Consider the following 17,132-nt stretch of genomic DNA (forward strand, 5'->3'; position numbering starts at 1 on the left):
TCTCAGTGGGGAGAGCACATCACGTGCCTCGCTCCCTTCCAGCAACAGAAATGTAAATTCCTCTTTGAGATTAAGACATAACTGAGCTAAAATAATTGAAATATATATTGATTTTCCCAGCTGTGCTGAATATTCGAGAGAAAAACACTACATATTTTACTTGACCGAAGCAATGGAAGCTGGCTCATTGCTGGAAAGCAGTTGGGGAGGGTACTGTAAATAACCCCATTGTACAAACTTCACATCTGAAACCACAGCAATTAGGATGCTGCAGAAGAGCATGAGCAGAGGAATTTCACCACACCACCCACCACCGCCCAGAAGCCAACCATCACCTCAAGGTCCTCCGGGTCCGCCAAACTCATCTCCTCTACCATGAAGAAGATGCACTCAGGAGCCCAAGTGGACCCCAGACCCCTCACATCTTCCACAGGGCCGCCGCTGTCATTGCACCTGAACTAGGAGGGACTATCAACTCCTCCCTTATATACGGCATCTGCCCAGACGCCTGGAAGCGTGCAGAGGTGAAACCCCTCCTCAAGAAACCAACGGCCAACACAACTGACCTGAAGAACCACTGGCCCATCTCTCTCCTCACTTTTGCAGCCAAAGTCACCGAAAGACTCGTGAATGCCCAGCTGACTGCCTTCACTCCATCCTAGACGCTTCCCAGTCTTGCTTTCGCAGCAACCACAGCACTGAGACCGCCCTCCTTGCTGCCACCGACGACATCCCCATGCTACTATACTAGGGACACACCACAGCCCTCCTCCTCCTACACCTCTCCACAGCCTTTGACATCGCAGGCTAGCTGCCAGACTCCACAACTTAGGAATACAGGGATCCGCCCTCAACTGGATTCAATCCTGCCTCTCCGGCAGAACCCAGAGGATCAGACTCCCCCCTTCCTCTCTGATCCCACTGACATCATCTGAGGAGTACCCTAAGGTTCTTCCCTAAGCCCGACGCTCTTCAACATCTACATGGCCCCATTGCCGCCATCGTCAGACAGCACAGGCTTAGCATCATAACCTACGCCGACGACAGCTAGCTCTTCCTCTTCCTCACCAAGAACCCAGAAGACACCAAACTCTGCTTCCAGGAAGGAATGAGAAATGTAGCAGCCTGGATGGACAGCTGCCTACAACTCAACTCTGAGAGGACCAAGGTCCTCATTCTCGAACCCTGCACCTCCACCTGGGACAGCACCGGGTGGCCCTCGGGAGCCCACCCACCCCAACAGGCCACGCTCGAAACCTCTGCATAAATCCTCGACTCCTCCCTCTCCATGAACCGCCAGATCAACACGTCGCGTCCACAAGTTTCAACTGCCTCCGCATCCTCCGTAAGACCTTCAAATGGATCCCCCCCTGACTGCAGAAAGACTGTCATCTACGCACTCCTAACCAGCAGACTAGACTACGGCAACGCCCTCTATGCCAGAATCAACAAAACTCTTCTACACAAACGCCAAACCATCCAGAACGCCGCAGCCAGGCTCGTCCTAGGGACCCCATCGCCACAAACATTTGACCCAACACCTACGAAGCCTCCACTGGCTCCCCAGTCAACATCAGACCCTCCCGAACCCTCCACACATTCAGGAAAGACCTCAAGACCTGGCTCTTCAACTGACCCGAATCTGCTCCCCCCTTCAAGCGCCTTGAGACCCTCACAGGTGAGTAGCACGTTCTATAAACTACTGATTAATTGATTGATTGAAAAGTGCTCAAGAGCCAGCTGTAAGTGCATGGGTGTCACAAGTCAGCAAGACCCGAAATTAAAAGATACAGGTAACAAGCACAGCACCACTATAGAAGAAACAGATACAGGAACTAATAATTCCTGAGAGGAGACCAACTCCAATCCAGTGGTCACCCCTACTACCGATGACGAGATCATCCAATGACCATCAGAGCCTACACCATCGAAAAAGCTTGTACTGAAGGAAAACATAGGAGAACATTAACCCTTCCCTGCTAAACTATTCCCCAACCTTGCATTCATGCAACTATAACCAGCTATGCAAGCCCAATTATTGACAACAACTACTGATCCTGAAGTTGGCAGTAGCGGGCTGGCGGCCGAGGTCACAGTCAGTGCTCCCACACACATGCATTTACCAGGCCGTTCCATTTCAAATGTCCACTGAATGGGGCCTCATTAAGGCACTGCCCCATGGTGCGGATTTGATAGTTATTGTTTGGTCAGTGGTACCATGGTATCAACAACTAGGGGTGTAGAAGAGCAAAGCCTATGGGCACAAGTTACCCTGTGTGGAGTGGGCAGGACCCCAATACATCTACACATTCATACCACTAAACTCTTAGACCTTAGTATCATACCTTCCAATGACACATGATGATGAAATCAGATGTGTAAATACAGAATGTGCGAGACATGGCCTTTCCCAGCCAAATAATACAGAATACATCAAAACAGAACTGCAGACATGTGTAAATATCATTCCCACAGGAAACTCACCACACAAAAACAGAACGCATCAAAAGTCAGAAAAGAAAGAGTGGCACACATTTGTCACCACTGAGACTGCCTATGCCAGAGGGACACTCATCTGGATTGAAGAAGGCAATCGCTACAATTTTTCAGACCAGCACATTTACAAGGATGGCAGGTACATAATACTAGAGAGGATACAGGACTGGGACAAAGTATTGCTGGCAGGTGTAAACACCCCAAACACTAAACACAATTCTTTGATTCATGAGTCCTGAACATACTACACAAGATAGACATACTCAGACTGTGGGGAGATGAATATAACTGTGTGTTAGACAAAGATCTTGGGGCCAAAGTGATCTCATATGCTGATGATACTCTGCTGCTCTTTTACTGGTGCAGAAACAACAAGGCCAACTGCTCCCAGGCTAAGGTCTGTCTCTCTGCAGTTTTCCATTGACTGGCTAAGGCACAATTAAAATGCAACGCAGACAAGACAGAGATTCTCATTTTTGGGAACTGTCCCTCTCAGCTCTGGCGCTCTTTCTGTTGTTGTTTTGGCTCTCAGATTAAAAGGCAATCGGGCTGCTGTTTCGGCATTTTGAAATTACTGAAAAAGTTCCTCCTTTTTCTTCCCATTATCACCAGGAATTATGTCATTCAGGCCTTAATTACCTCTCGCAAAGATTATGCCAATGCTCTTTTTGTTGGTCTGCCCGACTTCCTGCTGAATAAGCTTCAGGTAATCCAGAATGCCGCAGCCAGACTCTTGCTTGAGCTCCCCAATTGGGCTAACATCAGGGCTCATCTTTGCGATCTGCATTGGCTGCCTGTGTGGGCGCAGGTGTTCAAGTTCAAGGCCCTTGTGACGGTTCATGCAGCGTTATATGGCTTTGGCACAGCCTATCTTCAATCCAGATTTGGTTTCTACTCCCCTGCCAGGAAGCTTCGCTCCTCTAACAAGCTACTGGCGATTGTTCCTAGGGCCCTCTAACAGAGGACCGGTGATAGCTCTCTGTCCCATCTGGGCACCTTGGCTTGGAATCAACTATTGGTGGAGCTTTGAGCTGTCCGTGCCCAAGCTCTTTTAGGAAGATGCTGAAGACATTTCTCTTCAGATAAGTGCTCCGGAGCCATTAGTCTACCTCATGGCACGCGGCAGGACACTCCTTAGAGTAGCTGTGTGCAGATTATAAGTGCCAATAACATAACATAACATAACATACAATTACATTTAGATAGATCCACCCCACCACTCCATGGTGTCCAGAAATGTAGAAGCTCGGACTGACTTGGGTAATGGCTAACACAATGGAAATTCTTTGATATATGGCAATACATGCAACCATGAACACACAAATACTTTTTCCACTTCCTGGAGAATGAACTACACACCAGGTTAGATATACTAGGCATGACAGCCATCCGTCTTCTGACACAACTCAGAATATCTAGCGCACACACTGTAAGACCACAACCCATTTTGTTGAGCCTTTGATCTGACAAGCTCCTTACATCCATTCCAATATGGACACTGCAAGTGACTACACTGCAGGATGCAGTATTCAGGGATTCAGTGAAAGATTGTATATAACTACATTTTGTCTTAAATATGAGGCTCAGCAGGTGATACATCAGTTAAATAGGAGGTGCTTTAGGTGGTACTCCACAGAATAAGCATTATGACCTCATATGTGACTAAAACGATCCCTGATAGAGACTCAATTGCACTAGAATATTCTATCCAATACTTTAAAAATAGATCACAGCACAATGACCAAGCAACCACAAGCCTGCTCAAAGCTAGGAAAGATCGAGCAACACTCAGGAAAGGATGTGATACCTATATTATAGAGAGTACACAGTGAAACAATAGGTGCAGGGTGACAATGTCAGCAAAAAGGTGTGCTTACTCTTCTCCTTGACAGACCTGCGACTTCGCATATGTGCAAAAAACACATAGGGTTTGGAAATAAGCATTTTCTGCAAGGTCAACCTGGATTTTTCACATTTTGCTGAACACTATTTTTGATGGCTTTATTACTCAGTGCACTTTGCCCATGCTAACCAGTAGTGTCTATGTCCCCCCCCCTTTAAAAATGGATGAATTGGTATACTCCTTATAAGTATATTTAACTTACATATAACTCCCTAAAATAAGGCATGTAAGTTCATGTCATGGGTGGACTTTTGTCGTTTTTGTTGTCTTTTTATTAACTAAAATATACTTTTAAAAAAATTGGTTTGGAATTTTTATTGATTTGGGTTTTAACTATTGTGTTGTGCGCTGCAGTGGCAATGTAAACATGGCTTCAGGCCTACCATTATAGGCTGACCAATTAAACTAAACCCTTTATACAAGCGATAAGCTTTCTTCTAAATATTGATGTCACCCCTATGTAGGCCCCCTTAGCCCATAAAGTAGGGTGCATGGCATTTAAAAGGCAGACCATGTAGAAAGTTAATGTTAACCATGTCCTTACCCTGACTAGCATTAAAAGCTATTTTTACTGTAGCACGGATGGCTGTTCCATAGAAAAAATGTAGTGATGCCCCTTCTGAGACTACTTTGGTTCACCCATTGTGTATTAGATGTTTTAGGATGCTTCTCCTTGCACACCTAGACATAACTCTTTTGTTTTTGGGATATTGTTTTAGAAATACAATGTGAATGTTGTTTTGTTATTCAGTGATTCTTCATGGCATACCGACTGCACATTTCGAACAAGGGTCACCTAGAATGCATAACACCATGTTGCACTGTTTTCTGCTTGGTTTTCAATAGCTCCTAGCGTTTTAGACATAACACAGTAGCCCAGCTGCAGCTTTCCATTGCCCAGGTTTATCATATAAAGTGTATCTTGTCTATTTGGGGGCAGAGAGGAGAATTCCGACAGGGAGACCTGTCCTGGAAAGAGCGCATTCCAAGTATGGGGTCCGTTGCTAATCCCAAAGATCACTAATATATCCCTTTGCTAACGCAGTAAGGATTGGCATAGACAGATAGATAATTTGCCATGGTTGGGTTTTTTATTGTATACGGTCTGCTAGTAATTCTGATTACGTTGCTTAGTTTATTTGCCTACTTATCACAGCACATTTGCTTCATAATAGACTATGATAGTTTCAATAAATGTATTGTAAACTTTCATTGTGTCTTTTATTTGTTTACTAAGGACATGCATGAGTGAGAGACAAAAGGTGATGATCTTTCGGACTAGAGGGTCATGTTCCAGGTTGCCAAAATTACCTTCTGCTCTGGGAAGGTAAGGAGCTCCTGTGAGGCACTGTGATCTGGCCAGGATTTGGGTCGACAGACACTGATGTTATAGAGAGACTCAGCCCTACAGTCTGACGTCCTGTCATCCCAAGGCACATTTCTGCTTCTACCAGAAGAATCCCTGCGACAAAACAGAGGGATGCACTATATTCAAGAATGGTTTTGTAGGCTAGAAGGAAATACCTAGAAACATCATTCTAGGAATCTTTGTAAATGCTTGTTAAAAGCCCAATTCAATGCTGAAGTCACGTTTTTAATAAATCATATGGAAAAGGTACATTTTGAAAGTTACCTTTTCCCTGACTAAAGCCTATGGAGGCTACTTTGCAGTAGCTACCAATTGCAGTCCTCTTAGCTCTCACCCACTGAATGAGGTGTAAAAACTGCTCCCATAGCAGAAACAAAGGGACAGAGCTTTTGTTCCTCTGGCGGGATGACCATTTGGAGTGTTCCCAGAAGCTTAATTTACTTCAAAATGGCCTCTCCTTTCACAAGCAGATGTCAGCTAACCTTGGGCAGGCCCCTTCTTTTTCTCCGCCAGTGAGACAGGCACCTATCTCAGAGGGAAGGGAGCTGTCTCCAGAGCTGGTTTAGAGTGACCACGGGGCTGCTCATTTCCCTGGCCACACCTATTAGGTGGGCACAAAGGTTCTACACAAACAGAGAAGGTTTTAGCATCTTGGATTTAGTTAGAGAGGGACACTGTGGGATTGTTTTTCAGTAGGGCACACAGAAAACACTTTAAAGGTGGTTAATGTAACCCCTGGGAACCTTTATGTCTTTGGTTAGGGTGGGGCCAAAGGTCCCCCCTGCCTTCTAGCTGATCTTATTGGGCCTGAGGAAGATCAGACAGGACTGAAACTACTGTCTGAGCCAGTGAGGAGCCCTGGAGAGCTAGATCTGCTTACTCTTGCACCCAGGACAAAGACGTGGGCATCTGAAAGTCATATGGCTGACTCCTGTTTGAACTACAGAGACAGAGCAAGCTACAAGAGGCCTTTCCAGCAACTGTCCAGCTGCCTAGTTACAATTGGACCTTCCCTGGACCCTGATCTTCTGGAATGAGTGTTGACCCCCCCCCCCCCCCAAGTGCTGTTCCTGAGGTTCTGCAACCCTTGGCTGCATCTGGCTTGACTTCTCCTGCCACCTCTGAAAACCTGGCACTTAGAAACGTTTTTTGGCTCAACAGACCACCAGAGGACCACGATAAACCTGCAAAGCCAATCCAACCAAGGTGCTTTGCCATTGAAGATACAGGTTTCTCCGGCTCTGCGCTTATTTGGATGGCAAATCCTCTGGTGCTGGATGGTGCAGACAGTATCTGGTCTCATAGATCCCTCTTCGGCTACAGTCTGAAGGCTTACCCTGGAGGAAGAATTCCGAACTCCAAAAAAGTGTCTAAGTGCAAAAGAAGAAATCTTGACAGGGCAAAAGGGGCCAACAGTATCAGGATTGCATGGAACCGTTCTTGAGTACAAAATTCGAATTTGTCCCACTCAGAGCTTTCCCATCAAAAACCAATGGCATCACAGGGACCTCATCCAGCCACTATCTGCCTCATGGAGCCCTCTTAGGCTAGAACCTGCTGCCATACCTCACTGAAGATTTTGGACTTCCATTTGTGAGACTAAGGGGCGTAACGAGCCGGTAGTGGCGTTCGTTACGCCATCGTGATGAGAAATACCCACTGCCATATTAGGATGGCAGTGAGTATCGCAGCGGACGCAAAGTCCGTCCGCTGCTTTTCTTCTGGTGGGAATCGTTACGACTGCCTGCCAGGCAGAGCTGGGCCACTAATATGGCGGCGGTGCCTAGCAGGCACCGTCACCATAATAGGATGTGGGTGATGTATAGGTTCATCCATGGCAGCGTCAGGCTGGCGGGGATTTGCTTTTGTGGCCCTTTGTTGGGCCCCTCTATGGGGGACCTGGGAGAGTGCACTGGGGGGTTACACATGGGACCCCCTGTAGTTCCATGCTCCAAGTGGCAGGCACCGCGTGGTGCCTGCCACATGGTGCGGGGAAATGCTGTGCATGCTCTTTTACCATTGCGGGCGGTGCTGCAGCCAGCAGCGCCTCCACCAATGGTTAAAGGCCAGGATGTGCCGGCCAGTATGTAGGGCACATCCTAATTGCACTAGTGAGACCGCCGCACGTCTGGCGGGCGGTCCCATCACTGTTATGATGGCGGGCGGACATCAGTCATAATGAGCCCCTAAGTTCTGAGGTAAAACCACTGACAGGGCCAACTCGGTTCCTGTAACTTCTGGTCCCTTTATCTAACCCGCGCTTCACCACAGCCTCAAATCACACCTAGGGGCTGGTCTACTATTAAAATAAAACAGTGATCAAAGGGGGAAGTGTAAACCTATACTTCCTTGTAGAGAGTAATTTTGACCAACAAGCGATTGGTTCCATTTCTCAATTGGACAATTTTATTTGAATTTATTAACAAATAGAAAAAATAATTGCAGTTTTATACTTAAATCAATTTAGAGGTAAGAAGGCAATCCCAAACGGCGTAATGACGCAGTGCAAGTGAAAATAAGTGAATGTAAAGAACGTTTTACTATAGGTGCTAGTCTACAGAGACCAACTGACGCTTAATGTGTTTTGACGCTATTTTTTATTTAAACTTTAAAATTCATATCTCTGGTTCCCCATAATGTACAAATGCTGTTTTGTGTCATTTTATTTGTTAAAATTCACTATATTTTTCCAAATTCTTTTGGGATTTTTATTGTTTTGTGTTTTGAATTTACTACTGGTTTGGTACTGCCTAAATACTTTTGCCTCTAATTTAAACCTGTCTGCTCGGTGCCATAGCGTGCAGGGGATTGAGCCCAGATTTACTTTCTTACTTTAGTTGTTCACCCTGAAAATGACTGTGATTATTACATAAGGTGGATAGTTATTGCCCTGAACTAATACTCTAAATTCTTACATATTTCTAAACCAGTGTTGGGGGAAGTTTTCTATGGGAGCACTTTCTACATTTATCTCCCCATGAAATATACTACTGATGTTGAGAATGAGGGGGAATTGTATATGCTTATGTTTGATGCATATTTAATTTGTCTCCAGTAAGAAATGTAGTTGTGTTTGATATTGGTTGTGGGTTTTAGCTACTTTTCACTTGAACGTCGAAATGGTAATCATATTAAGAGATGATTTGAGAATATGGATTTGGCTTGAAAATTAGATAATCTATTGATGAGTTTCTGGAAGAAAACCCAGAATTTACCTCACCAGAAAATGTAGTAAATGCTAAAACAATTCTCACAGTAGTGGACGATCATATTAGAAAAGGGGTAGTGTGGGGAGAAGGGGTAATACAAACAAAAAAGAATTAAGAATATAGAAAAGAGTACTTCCTGTACAACGCCGACGACTACCACCGCCTTGCTCCCGATCCTCGCCTCCCATCCAGGAACTGCTGCACACTGCACAGGCTACCAGCTCCCAATCCTAGCACTGCTCTCAAGCTGCAGCGCTGGGATTACTCTGAGTGCCATAGTTTGATGCTCAGACATGGACTGGGAGTCTCTGGTGGTTCTCCACCCATCTGTATAACACAGCTCAGTAGGAGAAAGACTAAGAGTGCATGACGGTTTGGCCAGTTCTAGAGGGCCAGCCAAACCGTCATGCGCACTGAGCAGTGGCCACCACTCCCCCCTCCTCCTTGGTGCTGCAGCTACAGTGTCAGTCTGGATTGCCACGCCCCACCCTCGGCTTGCAGCCGTAAAGAGGAACAGTAAAATGATAATAAAAATGTTGTTGGTTCCCTCTGCTGGCTTTTCCGCCATAGTGAAGGTGATGCCCCTCAATTCTCATCTAACCCTTATCTACATTTGCAACAAATTGATGGAGCTGAACTCCTCTGGAATTTATGTTCTAGCTATACAAATCTCACAGAGACCTTTAGATAAAACTATATTTGGAAAAAACTTGTACCATATTTAAAAAAACACTCCTGCAACCCAAAATGATTCACTCTGTTTGCCTTTGCTAAAGATCAAAGACAGATCTCCTGTTGTTGTTTGAGACAAAAAGTGACATGAATGTTTCTTTACTGAAAAGGGGACATGCACAGGTTATTACATGTATGCCAGAAGGCCTAACCCTTATGACTATTTATTTTGCTAAAAAAAAAGCCTTTGTTATTTTTTTGCAATGAGCAGGTTTCTCCCAGGTTCATTAACATAAATTAGAGGGCCTCACTATCACTCAGATAAAGTTATTATTCTCTTAAGTTAATTCCTGACAGGGAATAGTAGAAATTATACTATTGGTCATCTTTCTATAAATATAATTACAATCTGTAAGAAATTGTGTTATTGGTTGAGGGGGGTGAAAATCCTAATTAAGCAAGAACCACAATCCTTGTCAGGGTGAACAACAAAAATCGGAAAATTACCCTGCGCTTAACCCTCTGGTAGCTTGGCACAAAATCTGTCACGCTTATCTAGAATCAATGTGTAAATATTTTTTTGCAGCACACAAACAGTAGTAAAGTGAAAATATAACACAAGAGAAATCTCAAAGAAATTTAGAAAAATAGAGTAACTTTTAATTAATAAAATGACACCTAAATAGATTAGATCCAATCAGTAGAACAGGAGTTACAGATTTAAAAAGCATGGTAGTGGAAAATAACATCTAAAAGATCAAAGCGCCAACCGTGATGATACTAGTCGCGCAAGACAGTGGCAAAGTCAAAAGTTAAGGCAGACCAGAGCGCAGGTTGGACGCACGAGGTGGATTTGGAGCGGTCTTGGCTTACCATTGAGCTTAGAAGAAATGTTGAAGAAAATTTACTGAGAAGGTAGAGGGCAAGGTAGAAGATGATGTCTGAGGAGGAGGCATTGTCCTTTCTAAGCCCCTGTGGGGTGTGATGATGATGATTTATACCCTCGGACTGCGGTTACTTTTTGGAAGGAGAAAATCGTCAGCAGGAAAAAATTGAAGGCTATAGCCAATGACTGCTCTCCTTCTGCTGAGAGGTCCTTTTGCATATGATTTGTTGCTCTGGTGAAGAACATTATTGGAGCTACAGCAAAGTCAGGCCAATAGTCTTCTGTCAGTTCTCAGAGCACTTTTTGGTGTAATAATTTTCAAGTTCCAGGTTTTAGGGTTAGGCAGGAGCAGCACCTCTAACACCACTGCTAAGGGTCTGTGGCCAGGGGGGAGGGTTGGGTGGGGGCCCCATTTTATTGATTAGCACTCACTCCAGCAGAGGCCAGGTGCAGGTGCTCTGGAGCCTGTTATGTCCATGTAGCTCACACAGGAGGCCAGCCAACTAGTTTGGTGGTCCTGGGTTTAAGGAGGTGGTCCAGTTCTCCTTCAAGCAGCAGGGCAGTTCTCTCGTACATGAGATCCAGGACATCCAGAAGCAAGGCCAGTGGTGATTCCTCTATGAGGGTGCAGGAGCGTCGCCCCCCTGTATTTATTGCCCATCTGGCCCATGTTAAATAATTTTTCCTACTGCTGCTGACCGGGACACAGGTGAATGCCTTTAATAATGAATGTGCATACGTTGAGTTATGCGGGTGGAGGTAGGACTTAATTATTGACAGCACTGCAGCAGAAACAGGTTCCCTTGGTTAACACTTAGTGCACATATCTGATTGTATGGGTGTCTTTCTCTGGCCAACCCGACATGCACACTTGAGGCCTCTTCCATCACCTCAGTGTTAGTGAGCTGGGGATTTCAGCCCCAGTCACACTGGCTCCTAAGGAGCGCTGGTTTTGCCGTCTCCTGCCAACCCTGGTGCTGGTTTCATGCTGTTTTTAAACAGCATGGAAGCACCGTTCAGATTGGCTAAAGGGACACGAGCAGGGCAGTGAAGAAGTTGGCATCCTCATTGCACAGAAGCACAAGAGGCGAGGGCTGAAAGAGTGAGATATGTTGAAAGGACGGGGGATGCATACTTCACCAACAATTAGGACGGTAAGTGGCGCAGCGCACCTGAGCAGTTAAAAGATTACATCAGATCGGTGACCAAGAGCTGGATGACATTGATGGAAGTCCAAATTCTTCTGTGCCTTCCTTGTCAACTCTCACCTATCTGTGTGATTCTTGCACAACTTCAGATACCGTGACTCCTCCCTGGTAAGTGGTCCTAGCTTAAAGTGGTACGACCTCACACGAAGGCACTGCCCTGGGCTCCCAAATCCAAACCTTGTGTACCTGAGTCCGTATGTGCAAACCAATGCCAGCTGCTTTGTGTCTTCTCTCGGGGTTGAACACTGGTGGGAGGGCTGCAAGGCAGGTGATACTGAGGCATGCCAGTAATATTGGTTCAAGATGTATCTATTAAGCTGCACTTTGTAGAAAGCAAGTGACACATGTCTCTAGCACAAGGCACTTCAGCCTACAGAGAGGGAGTATAAAAAGCGCGGAACATCACCTGAAGTAGGGCCCGCCTTGGAAAAGGGGGGCTGTGATACGAAGCAGCACCACCACGATCCTAGTATAGCCTCATACGATAGAGAGGGTTGTCTAGCGTGGTTACAGGTACTAAAATAAACTATGCCTGTGTTGAAAGGGGTTGCCTGCGTCAAACAAATGAAAATACGATCATCTGTTTGGATCCCTGTATGAAAGCAGGTGTTCCAAAGAAGGAATTAACTTTATGGCAGCACCTCCCATTCCGAGAGCCTGTCTTGTGGAAAGCAGACCACAGTGAGATGTTGGTGCTGCTCCTATCTCTGTTCCAAGAGGGATAGCCAAGGATCCCAGTCCCCATACAGAGTATTGTACCTAACTGCCAGAGAGAGCAGGTGGTGATGAGTAATGAAACAATGTCTGGATAATCTACATATAATCAGAGAAGGCGGCTGCAGAAACTGCCTCTTAGGAATTGTTTGCCTCATGTCAATAGGTTGGTTCTCCTCCTCTTGCTTAAGACCTTCTGTGTTTTAGGTCGAGCTTTACGGCAGCGCACATTCGCTGCTAGCGCTGCAAGGCATGCAGTAGCAGAGTATGGGAGACAAGCTGCCCTCACTCTCCGCCCATATTTTTCATTGGCTTCTGTGTTTCTCCTTCCTAAATTCTGTCTTATGATTGATTATGAGGGTTGTTAGTCCCGCCTTATTATGCCATGTCATCATTTGTACTCTCCCATGGTTATTGGCCCCTTTACTTCGAGTGTTACACTGTACGGACGTGTTATTTAGAGCACTATTTTTTTCGTGCCTTTTCACCCGCTCCCCTGCCCGCACTCCTGTTGCCCATGCCGTCTTCTCCCTCCCCCGCACCCCCATTGTCCGTGCCTCCTCGAAAAGCCCACCCCCCCACCCGCACTCCCGCTATCCATGCCTTCTAACCCCCTTGCCCCTGTCTGCCCGCCCGCACTCTCGTTTTCAATGCAATAGGTCTCTATGCAGTCCTATTGCATTGCAAATGCTTGTTTTTAATAATAACCAGTAGCATTTGCGATTGCAGACTTTAGCCATCATTGTGATGCCAAATATAGGATTTCCTTGTCCCCTGTTAAGAACTCCAGGCCTGAGATAATAGGTGATCTGAATCTTGATGTAAACTCCCTTGATGGATGGGGGTAAGTTCAATTCAAACAATTTAATAGATAATATTATTCAGGTAGTTAGTGGAAGGTCTGCTAATATAGTATCTGTAGTGTCAAAGTGTTAGAAAAAGAGGAAACAAGATAAAGTAAGTAAAATAAAAAATGAAAGGGAGGACGAAAATCAGATTTGCCAAGCTCCCCGAATGAGTTGTATGGGAGGAAAGATGAACCCCTACTCAAGCGGTCGCTGGGACTCATACGGTTTTTTCAGGACAGCCCTTTTATGACAGGAAATATTATAAGAAATTAGGTATTGCCATCTCTCTGTGCACACTTGGTGGGAGATGGTAGGGGGAATATTGTTGATGGGTGTAACTCCAGTTTCATTCAGTCTAGAATAGAGAAACATTTTAATTTAAATCTCAATCCAAATGCTGTCATGTTCTGCCCAAAAATGAGTTAAGATTAAGGAATGGTGTGTTGGCCATTGTTCAGTAAACACTGATTTCTGGAGTCCACTCACTTATTCTAAAATGTATTGAGCTGTTTCCTACAACAAATAACCACTCCTGCGTGAATTGTCAGGCTGTATTAAAGGTATGTTTCAGTGTATATGAACCTCAGGCTCATTTCCTCTAAGGATATTTCTTTGGTCGAGTAAACATCACTTGTTAAAGAGGGCCAGGTTTTTCATGAGTCCATCGTATATTTTCACTTTGATAATTAAACATAGCATGCTCTTTTATGAAATAGGCATAGATGTTTTACCTGTGCTAGGGATCAGTGTTAACAATGACCCTTGTACTCTGCTTATTTCCCATTTTCTAATGAGCCCCTCTAGTCCTTCCTCTCAGATTATAGCCCCTGGGAAGTGAAAGTCCCTTGCGGCCAATTTGACAGTTGTTAAAGTAAATGGCCTCAGACAGGTATAGCAGAAAGTAAAGTAGGTTGGAGGAGAATATTAGTCCATAGCTCTCAAATGTGCCTGCCAACAATCATTCCTCCTAGAACTCCATGGAAAATATGCAACTGGAATGTGGCTGAGCTGCAGGCATTTTTGTAGCTGAATAATTTGTTTTCCTACTATGAGGATGCATTAATTATTCATTTACTGGAAATCCTTTTTAAGAATTGATTTTGTTTTAGATAGGTTTCTACTTTACTGTTGCACAGCCACTCCTTCAATCAGAGGTCGTCCACGTCGGGGGTTATCCTTGCCACTGAGATTCTTCTTTCGGTTGGGAAAATTCACAACTGTTCGCCACATTACCTTATGCTATGGTTGTTTACTGTCCCTATATAATATTAGGAGACTTATTGTAGGAATTTATATTGTGCAATTTCTATTGGGATCCTTCTGGTGTTGTTTATCTAATACTTTTCCATCACAGTCTCATCCTCAAAGGGTACAAATAAGGCTATTGGCTAAGTATCCTGAAAAAGCATACCCTATTTCTCATACTGTGACTCTATCAATATCTTTAATCTACATATACTTACCTCCTGTATGTATCTGTATTCAATGTAATTATGGATCTATATATTTATCTCTTTCTTCTAATTTAGCATGTCCAATGCAGTACCTTATTTCTCAGCCTGTACTTCGCTCAATATATCTTTTAGCCCAACCTTCTGACTCTTCTCAAACTTCTTCTACTACTTCTTCCATTGCACTACCCTATCTATCCTCCTCTACATCCACTCTCTCATTTATCCCAAACACCATACCACTACTATGATTGCCAAAATAACCCTTTCTAGACTCTCTCCTACTCTACCCCTCCTTGCATCATCTGACACCTCTTGTACTATACCGATCCCCTAAAACAAACCTTTCTAAACTCTGTCGTCTGAGTCCCCCCCTCCAAAACTCCTTTTACTCATCCAAAAGCCTCCTCCTATTGCTAAAACCTAAAAGAATAAAATAAATCAAAATAATCTTTCACTCTTTCATCCCTCCACTATCCTTTTCAATCGATATTAACAGACTAACATGTTCACTTCTCAAATTCCATATTAAACTTTACTAATATACTACCCAAATAACTGAATAACATATCCACTACTCAAATTATTTCATATTTTTTTACTATACTAATTTTCAACAGTAATCCTTTATGGGTTCCGGAGTGATGTGCTTCTCACCAGAAAAGCGATTCAACACCCATCAGGGGTAACAAGTGCTATATGAATGCAAATCTTTCTTCCCCTGTTATCCGTCCGCTATCCTTCTCACTCCAAGTAACTGACTAATATCCACCACTGAAATTACTTCATATTTCACTACTAATCCTTTGTAGGCTTCCTGAATAGCGTGCGTCAACAAGCGCTATATGAATACAAACCTTTGTCCTCCTCTAGCCTTCTGCTATCATTCCAAATCCAAATACCTGACTAACCTATCCACCACTTAAAATTTACTTGCCTGTTTCACTATACTAATTCAACACTAATTCTCTATGGGTCCCGGAGTAGCATGCTACTCGCCGAAAAAACGCTTCGACGCCACGTCAGGGGTATTAAGCGATATATAAATGCAATTACAATACAATACAATACGTAACACTTGATCTTTATGCGGTTAAAATGAGGGACACTACGGTATCTTGTTTTGAATTAAGAACTCCCTTAGATCGTTTTATATTTGGAAATACATAGTGAGTGTTATACTAACTAATTGTTTGTGTGACACTTTAAAAGCACCACCCGAAAAAATTATCATCACCGCTTTCAAAGCTATTTTGACCACAATTCGGGGTACCCTTGCCACTGACTAAAAATCCCCAGGGTGGCCCAGAAGTTGTCAAATAATCCTCCTATTATTAGCTCGAACAAATATAACGAGATTGAACGGCACATCATTCAAAACAACCAGAAGGCGAAGCTTTGGTTTGATCTTCAATATGCTGTTTTTCATCGCAATATGTGGAAGGTTTGGTTTTGATATCAAAAAGTTTAGGTAGAGATAGTAAAACAAAAAACCTCATCCCAGTAAGTGTAAGGTCTTGCTGCTCCTATTTTTGTGAGCTGTATGCATCAACTACAGTCGATCTTCCCGACGCAAGATTGTTATTTCTTAATGGAAGTTCTGGCCATCTTTAATTTTCCCGGGAAAAAATCGATACTGGTATTTTAAAAGTAAACTGTCGAGCACAAGGGTTCTTTAGACGTTTTTATGAAGATTTGCAACATTGTTTACAGACTGCAATTGAGCTGTATGTTTGTAAGGTGTGGTGAGATGTAATTTTATTTTAAGACCAATTTATGTCCCTCTGTATAAATATTCTTTATGAAATTCAGGTTTGGCCAAATAACGGTTGGTGAAAGTGTATGGCTTAAAATGAGTCTCTTCCCAGTTGTCAATATTGTGGTGCCAAGAAACAGGATATGAATCATGTTTCATTCTTTTACTCTGGTCTTTTACATCTTCAGAGAAAATCTATTAATGCAGCTATTCTAAACATCTTATAGCAACACACAAGGAAGCTCTTTATTTATTATTTGATGCCCCCTCTGTAAATGTTTGTTATCGTCACATGAAGTTCTTTGGATCTTTTCTAGTATTATAATGACTTTTTTTCATTCATTTTCCATTATCTGTATTTTAATGTGTCAGTTTCCAGTGACTATATTTGTATATAGTGATGTATTGAATTATCTTGCATGTTTTTTTCTAAATCTTGTATTGTACTTATGTGAAATTAAATGAAATGAAAATGGAATTTGTAGAGCGCTGCAGTTGCCCTGAGGCGTCCAGGCGCTGGAACCAGAAAATGCCCTCATAAGGTTACTATTTGTTAAACAGGAGAGTTTTTAGCTGTTTGCGGAAGCTGGTTAAGTTGGCATTGTTTCTCATCTGCAGAG

Source organism: Lissotriton vulgaris, chromosome 2_2, assembly GCF_964263255.1.
Source record: "Lissotriton vulgaris chromosome 2_2, aLisVul1.2, whole genome shotgun sequence".
NCBI classification, from domain to species: Eukaryota; Metazoa; Chordata; class Amphibia; order Caudata; family Salamandridae; genus Lissotriton; species Lissotriton vulgaris.